Raw genomic sequence first — 8,924 nt, forward strand, 5'->3', positions numbered from 1 at the left:
CGCATTTCAATATTACTTTCCTTTACTTTCAACCTCAGAAATAAAAGGTGTACAGCCATGTACAAACGATACAAATACAGCAAAACAATACAGCCCACTCAACATGTCGCATTGTACAGATGTGACTCTGGGTGATGACATCATCAAAGGGGAAAGGTCACGATCAATGCCAATAATAACCATGCACACATGAATAGTAATCATACTATACTGCAGGTAAGTACAACACATATTCAATGTAATTATTTATATAGTGTCCACACGATAACACCCCCATATAAATAACATTCTATTGGTAGGAAGAATTTTGTATAATAATTTAATTTGAAAAATTCAACATTTTGAATCCGGCGTCGTTTTGCATATCAGTTCATAAACCATTTGGCATGGAATCGGTACGTCAAAAATCTCTTCCCAACTATTTTGCAATCTACTGGTATACTTTTTTTATTTATCACAATTTTCTTTAACCAATTATGGTCTTTAATGCAGGGCCGACAGACAAGTTCCTTACTTTTCCCCCCTTCTACTTTCCTCTTCCATTTTTGTGGTAATGCGGCAATTATTTGGTTGTAATTTTGGGTGGAGAAGAAATGTCCATATGTTTTTGTTAGCTGCATGTGCGACATAACTCCACCAGTTCTACCTTTGATATCATTTACGAAGATTATACCATTTTTAAAAAAATAAAATAATAATGTTTTTTTTAAAAATAAATTAGTATATTTGAGTTTAACCACAATATTTGTTGGATTATTTGTTCTGTCGTTTCTGGAGGATTAAATTGAAATTGCAACCAACTTTCTATGGCTTGTTTTAGAAATAGTGATATTTGGTAGTGATTGCTACCAATACATCACATGTGACTTCTTAAGAGCTAAAAAAAGAAAAAAAAAGCTTCGGGGCTTAGTTATTTTCTTGGTTGTGGTTACTGGGGATGCTGATTCGGAGAGTGTTCATACCCCTTGACTTATTCCATATTTTGTTGCAGCCTGAATTCAAAATGGATTACATTACTTTTTTTCTCACCCATCTACACACACGATACCCCATAATGACAAAGTGAAAACATGTTTAAAAATGTTTGCAAATTTATTGAAAATGAAATGCAGAAATATCTCATTTACATAGGTATTCACACCTCTGAGCCAACATATGTTTATATGACGTGATGCATATAGCTATACCATGATATTTGTATTGCTACTAAGTAGCCCTCCAATTGTTCTCCACTATTCCCCCCGCTAATGCCACTCCCCATCCCAAGTTGGGTTGTCATCCCAGTGATCGTCAGACCACCCCCGTCCCCCCGGATCCCTAGGCCCCCCGAGAGGCCAGGACCCATCCTTTGAAAACAGCACACAGTGCCACCCACAAAACAGAAGCAGGTCAACCGCCAAAAGCATTTCCAATGTGCTCACCTCAATTTGCTTTATATATAGCTATTAAAAATATATATCTATTCAAATATCTTGCATATCTTAATTTCCATGATTATCAATTAATATGTGTAATAATGTCAGCAGTTCATGCAAAGGATTGTTACCTAGAACCCGGATTGCCATGGCATTACATTACATTTTTGTCATTCAATTATTATTTTAGCAAACAATTATTGTGGCTCATCCTATATTCTCCTTAACATCCTTACCCCCTTGCAACAGATGTGGGATACACACACACACACACACACACACACACACTCTCACACACTCCACCCCTTTCCTCCACAATCAACCATAAGCTCAGATGCTCAACGGTTGTTACATCCCAGAGCCCAAATCAAGAAAGGACCTGATTTACGAATGCATATACAGTTACAGCTGTTTGAGAAAGCATGCAAGATTGAGCAAAAATTGACAACATTTTTAGATTTGATTAACCTATGTCAAGTCCTAGGTAATGGAGATCAGATCCACCCCCTTCCCCTGAAACACACACACTCTGTTCCCCCGTTGTAACCATTTTCCCAAGCATCTCTGTGCAGTCAGACCTTTGATTATTTTGTGCCACCATGGGTTACTGCAGCCAGTATTGCCAGCACTGCCACTTCCTGGGTGGGGGTACCCCACCGGAATCCCCACCGGCTAGGTACAAGGTCATCAAGGTTCTCATTAGCAGCTTTGAGAATTTCCTTGTATAGTATGCTCTCCCATCAGGGGGCTCTGGCTTTGTAGGACCAACCCTGCCAGGCAGGCTCAGAATGTTGAAGTTGTTTGTGCTGACGTCAAAATTAGGGTTGTTGTACAAAACAAATTAATCAGCGATTGGATCGTCTCTAACCAATCAGAGTATCAAAGCCAATGACGTGATGCATGATTCGTGTGGGCCGGCTCTGGCCCAACCCATAGGTTTCTGGGACCAATCAGAACGATCAGAATGTGTTCACATTCTACAAAACTTCAGGGAGGAAAGCAAATCCAGACTCATCGTGGAGAAGAAACGCTAGTGGGCATGGCATTTGGTCAGTGCGTTGTGGATGGGTAGTCAGGCTAGGCGTTTTGTGCTTGAAGGAGCAGTATTTCTGAAGTTTGAAAATGTGTACAAAAACTAGCCTCAGTATTATGAGCAGCACCGCAGATATTGCGATGAGCGCGATGCAAGACTTTGCTCTCACACGGTCACACAGAGTAGCTGTGCATGTGCACGGGTTCACTTCACTCTGCTACAACGTGGTAGCTACGGGGCCAAAACAGCAGAGAAGTTTAGCCTCGCGCTTCAACTCTCTTAGTTGTTGCATAAATATACCCACTACTGCTGTTTACTTTGTGCATCTACGTCATCACGCTGAGTCTACCTTGTCCATTAAATTGGCTTGCTAGCTCTAGCCTTCATATGAAACGAAAGGGAAGTTAACCACCTGCTAGTGCAAACACTAAATACAATGCTCCCTCCAGCTAGCTACAATGAATGAGTTTTAATTATAAATTAAAATTACATTTTGTTACAAATGACCCAGTGTTACAAAGTAGCGATGGTTGCCTAGAAAATGCTGCTCCCCATACGGGGAAAAAAAACATTAAAACACATTTACATTTTTGCCCAAATGTATGGCACACATTGAAATACATTTCAAAATGCATGTCAAGAATCTCACATACATTTGGATGACATCATGATCACATAACGGTTGTTTTTCGTTTGAATGAAGTAAGAACTGAAGAGTCCATGAGAGGAGGAAAAAGCACTGCAAATTGCAAAATAGCAAATTGTCAATACTGTAGCTGAAAGCTAAATTGCTAACATTAGCTGAATAGCTTGCTACCTTACCAACTGTTTCAATTTCTAAGTATTAGCTAACTAGCTATGGCTTTCTTTCAATGATTGAGGCCAAAACTCAAACATGACTGTGTATGCTTTGACAGTCATGTTGCTAGCTTCTTCAGTAACCTTTCAAATGTCTCGGTCTTATTTTGTTTCCATAGCCATATGCTGAATGGAGAGAATAGGATGTGTAGCCCTGAAGACATGACACTGTAAATTAAAGCAGATTAACTAGCCTTGGAATTGTGTGGGTCAATGCTAGGTAAGAATGTTCTCCAAGGAAATTGACAAAATGTTTTACAAAAATGTTAGACAAGCTACAAATCTTCAGAACCATGCTGCCACTTTTAGTTCTAAATTGCTGCAATTAATACACCTCCATAACCCAATGTTCTCTTTTGTTCTCATAACGGGTTGTCAAACGACCTATGGGAGAACCTGTACCAAAGAGGTCTTTCAAACAACTGAGTGGGGTAACGAACCATTAAACTTTAGTCCAGATGAGTCCCTGGGAAGTCCTTGTATCCACCACAGGATGCAACAAAATATATTTACCCAACAGGATAACACAGGTGGAATGAATTTCAACTTTAGTACACAACTGAATACACAAACAAGCTGAAAGATATAACTTAAAAAGCAGACACATTTATTACATAGAAATACACAAATTCATTAAGACAAAAAAAAAAAAGAAGAACAACGAAAATGATCTCAGTTCCAAAATGTATCAGTGTGTGTGTGTGTTCAGTCCTGTTTGCTGGCCTTCTACCTGGGTAGTATGTGTGGGTGCGCACGTTGGAGATCTTTCTTATCTGCATTCCAATGATCCAATGAAGAAAAGGGGTTGGAACCGGTTCAAGGAACAGAACCGAAAACCAGTAAATAATGACATTTTTCAAGGAACAGAACCAGAACTGAGAACGAAAGTCATCTATACAGAATCGTTATTTTAAAAGCATGGGAACCGGTTAATAACGCATTTTACCTTCCTGGCATTTTTTTCCAGTCCCACAAAAAAACGCAACAAAAAGCGCCTATGCAAAGCCCTCCCTGTCACTCAGAAACTTACTCCAGTGTCTGCCTGCCTGCCAGCTGAAAATCTTTGCCAGTGTGTGTGTTTAGGCTACCTGCCCCTCCCTCCGAAGCATGCATAGTCTACTGTAGCTACTGACGTTACAGGCGTGATTCAGAAATTATGGAGAGAGATTTTTTATTGGAGTCAATGGATTAACTTTTTCAATGCTAGATAAGGATACTATAGTTATCACATTTCACATTGAATTTATGAACTACAAAAAGGTAAGACATTTTAATTTTAAAGTCTGGTGCCACTCTGCACACACAAGCTTGTTAGCTAGCTAGCCTGTTAGCTAGCTCTGGTCTAGCTCTCGAAAACTCTAGGCGGCATTATGTGTAATGTAATGGAAATGAGAGTCATGCTCAAGGGCTAGCTCTGGTCCAATGTAAGTTAAGCCAAAACTCTCTGAAGTTCAAAGACATTCAAAGTTCCATAGAAGCCGCTCCTCCAGCATAATTCTGTTGGCCTAATTAAGATAATGCATGTCATAACAACAAGTTGCCCAGCGCTCTTCATCCGAAACATTTCTGATGCATGTCGCACCCTACACTACACTTGTCTGTCCAATGCATGTACAGTACATAGCTTACCCACTCCATAGCAAGCTGCTATATCCATTGGTGAAGTAATTTAATGAAAAAAATCAAATCACATTTTATTTGTCACATGCGCTGAATACAACAGGTGTAGACCTGACCGTGAGATGCTTACTTACAAGCCCTTAACCAACAATGCAGTTTTAAGAAAATATAGTTAAGAAAATATTTACTAAATAAACTATTTAAAAAAAATAAGGAAATCAATAAAATAACAATAATGACGCTATATACAGGGGGTACCGGTACCGAGTCAATGTGCGGGGGTACAGGTTAGTCAAGGTAATTTGTACATGTAGGTAGGGGTAAAGTGATAATAAACAGAGAGTAGAAGCGGGGGGGTCAATGCAAATAGTCCGGGTGGCCATTTGGTTAATTGTTCAGCAGTCTTATGGCTTGGGGGTAGAAGCTGTTAAGGAGCCTTTTGGACCTACTGTAGACTTGGCGCTCCGGTACCGCTTGCCGTGCGGTAGCAGAGAGAACAGTCTATGATTTGGGTGACTGGAGTGTTTGACAATTTTTTGGGCCTTTCTCTGACACCGCCTAGTATATACAGTGAGGGAAAAAAGTATTTGATCCCCTGCTGATTTTGTACATTTGCCCACTGACAAAGAAATGATCAGTCTATAATTCTAATGGTAGGTTTATTTGAACAGTGAGAGACAGAATAACAACAAAAAAATCCAGAAAAACGCATGTCAAAAATGTTATAAATTGATTTGCATTTTAATGAGGGAAATAAGTATTTGACCCCTCTGCAAAACATGACTTAGTATATGGTGGCAAAACCCTTGTTGGCAATCACAGAGGTCAGATGTTTCTTGTAGTTGGCCACCAGGTTTGCACACATCTCAGGAGGGATTTTGTCCCACTCCTCTTTGCAGATCTCCTCCAAACACGGCGAGTTGAGTTGATGCCAAAGAGCTCGATTTTGGTCTCTTTTTGACCACAACACTTTCACCCAGTTCTCCTCTGAATCATTCAGATTTTCATTGGCAAACTTCAGACGGGCCTGTATATGTGCTTTCTTGAGCAGGGGGATTTCAGTCCTTCACGGCGTAGTGTGTTACCAATTGTTTTCTTGGTGACTATGGTCCCAGCTGCCTTGAGATCATTGACAAGATCCTCCTGTGTAGTTCTGGGCTGATTCCTCACCGTTCTCATGATCATTGCAACTCCACAAGGTGAGATCTTGCATGGAGCCCCAGGCCGAGGGAGATTGACAGTTCTTTTGTGTTTCTTCCATTTGCAAATAATCGCACCAACTGTTGTCACCTTCTCACCAAGCTGCTTGGCGATGGTCTTGTAGCCCATTCCAGCCTTGTGTAGGTCTACAATCTTGTCCCTGACATCCTTGGAGAGCTCTTTGGTGATGGCCATGGTGGAGAGTTTGGAATTTGATTGATTGATTGCTTCTGTGGACAGGTGTCTTTTATACAGGTAACAAACTGAGATTAGGAGCACTCCCTTTAAGAGTGTGCTCCTAATCTCAGCTCGTTACCTGTATAAAAGACACCTGGGAGCCAGAAATCTTTCTGATTGAGAGGGGGTCAAATACTTATTTCCCTTATTAAAATGCAAATCAATGTATAACATTTTTGAGATGCGTTTTTCTGGATTTTGTTGTTGTTATTCTGTCTCTCACTGTTCAAATAAACCTACCAATAAAATTATAGACTGATAATTTCTTTGTCAGTGGGCAAACGTACAAAATCAGCAGGGGATCAAATACTTTTTTCCCTCACTGTAGGTCCTGGATGGCAGGAAGCTTGGCCCCAGTGAAGTACCGGGCCGTACGCACTACCCTCTGTAGCGCCTTACGGTCGGATGCCGAGCAGTTGCCATACCAGGCGGTGATGCAACCGGTCAGGATGCTCTCGATGGTGCAGCTATAGAACTTTTTGAGGATCTGGGGACCCATGCCAAATCTGTTCAGTCTCCTGAGGGGGAAAAGGCATTGTCGTGCCCTCTTCACGACTTTCTTGGTGTGTTTGGACCATGATAGTTTGTTGGTGATGTGGACACCAAGGAACTTGAAACTCTCGACCCGCTCCACTACAGCACTGTTGATGTTGATCCAGTCTCTGTCGCAGCCGGCCGCGACCGGGAGACTCATGGGCAGCGCACAATTGGCCTAGCGTTGTCCAGGGTAGGGGAGGGAATGGCCGGCAGGGATGTAGCTCAGTTGATAGAGCATGGTGTTTGCAATGCCAGGGTTGTGGGTTCGATTCCCACGGGGGACCAGTATGAAAAAATAATAATATATATATATATGTATTCACTAACTGTAAGTCGCTCTGGATAAGAGCGTCTGCTAAATGACGTAAATGTAAATGTAAATGTGAATGTGGGTGTGTTCAGCCCTCCTTTTCCTGTAGTCCACAATCATCTCCTTTGTCTTGCTCACGTTGAGGGAGAGGTCGTTGTCCTGGCACCACACTGCCAGGTCTCTGACCTCCTCCCTATAGGCTGTCTCATCGTTGTCGGTGATCAGGCCTACCACCGTTGTATCATCAGCAAACTTAATGATGGTGTTGGAGTCGTGCTTGGCCACGCAGTCGTGGGTGAACAGGGAGTACAGGAGGGGACTGAGCACGCACACCTGAGGGGCCCCCATGTTGAGGATTTACGTGGCAGATGAGTTGTTGCCTACCCTTACCACCTGGGTGCGGCACGTCAGGAAGTCCAGGATCCAGTTGCAGAGAGAGGTGTTTAGTCCCAGGGTCCTTAGCTTAGTGATGAGCTTTGTGGGCACTATGGTGTTGAACGCTGAGCTGTAGTCAATGAACAGCATTCTCACATAGGTGTTCCTTTTGTCCAGGTGGGAAAGGGCAGTGTGGAGTGCGATTGAGATTGCGTCATCTGTGGACCTGTTGGGGCGGTATGCGAATTGGAGTGGGTCTAGGGTTTCTGGGATGATGGTGTTGATGTGAGCTATGACCAGCCTTTCAAAGCACTTCATGGCTACCGATGTGAGTGCTATGGGGCGGTAGTCATTTAGGCAGGTTACCTTCGCTTTCTAGGGCACAGGGACAATGGTGGTCTGCTTGAAACATGTAGGTATTACAGACTCGGTCAGGGAGAGGCTGGAAATCTCAGTGAAGACACTTGCCAGTACGTCCGCGCATGCTCTGAGTACACGTCCTGGTAATCCGTCTAGCCCCGCGGCCTTGTGAATGTTGACCTGTTAAAAGGTCTTGCTCACATCGGCTACGGAGAGCGTGATCACACAGTCGTCCGTAACAGCTGGTGCTCTCATGCATGCTTCAGTGTTGCTTGCCTCGAAGCGAGCATAAAAGGCATTTAGACCTTCTGGTAGGCTCACGTCACTGGGCAGCTCGCAGCTGGGTTTCCCTTTGTAGTCCGTAATAGTTTGTAAGCCCTGCCACATCCGAGAAGCGTCGGAGCCGGTGTAGCAGGATTCAATCTTTCAGAGGTTTAAAAAGGAACAGGAATGAACGATGTAAACCGTTACTTTTTTGCGGTTAGAACCGGTTCAGAACTTTATTTTGCTGGTCGGAACAGTGAACGGAACAAAAAAATATTTGGTTCTGTTCAGAACGAAACGATTGGAAAATAATTTAGGTTCTAACCCCTGATGAAGGAGCGTGTTCCAGATGGAAAGGATGAATGGATGAAGGATGAAGCAGTATGCAGTGCAGCTTGCACATGCCTATCGAGTCGAATGGGTGTTGGTAACTTGCCGTTCTTTGGGATCGGAGAATCAGCGTCGCTTGGATCTCAGAATCAACCAATCTGAGTCGCCACACGGATTTTGACAAAAGAAAACAAACTTGAAACACTGTGCTGTTGATAAAGACTTGCTGTCATAAAACAAAACAAACTTAAAACTTGTAAAAAATAATATTGCTCAAAAGACTGTAAAATTCACTTTTCGATCAGTGGTTAGCTGTGTTGTGGGGTTTTGACTAGATAGTATACAGGTTATGTCAGAATTGACCAGAAATGACTCCACATCGCTC

This window comes from Coregonus clupeaformis, chromosome 17 (genome assembly GCF_020615455.1).
Source record: "Coregonus clupeaformis isolate EN_2021a chromosome 17, ASM2061545v1, whole genome shotgun sequence".
In the NCBI taxonomy this organism is placed as follows: domain Eukaryota; kingdom Metazoa; phylum Chordata; class Actinopteri; order Salmoniformes; family Salmonidae; genus Coregonus; species Coregonus clupeaformis.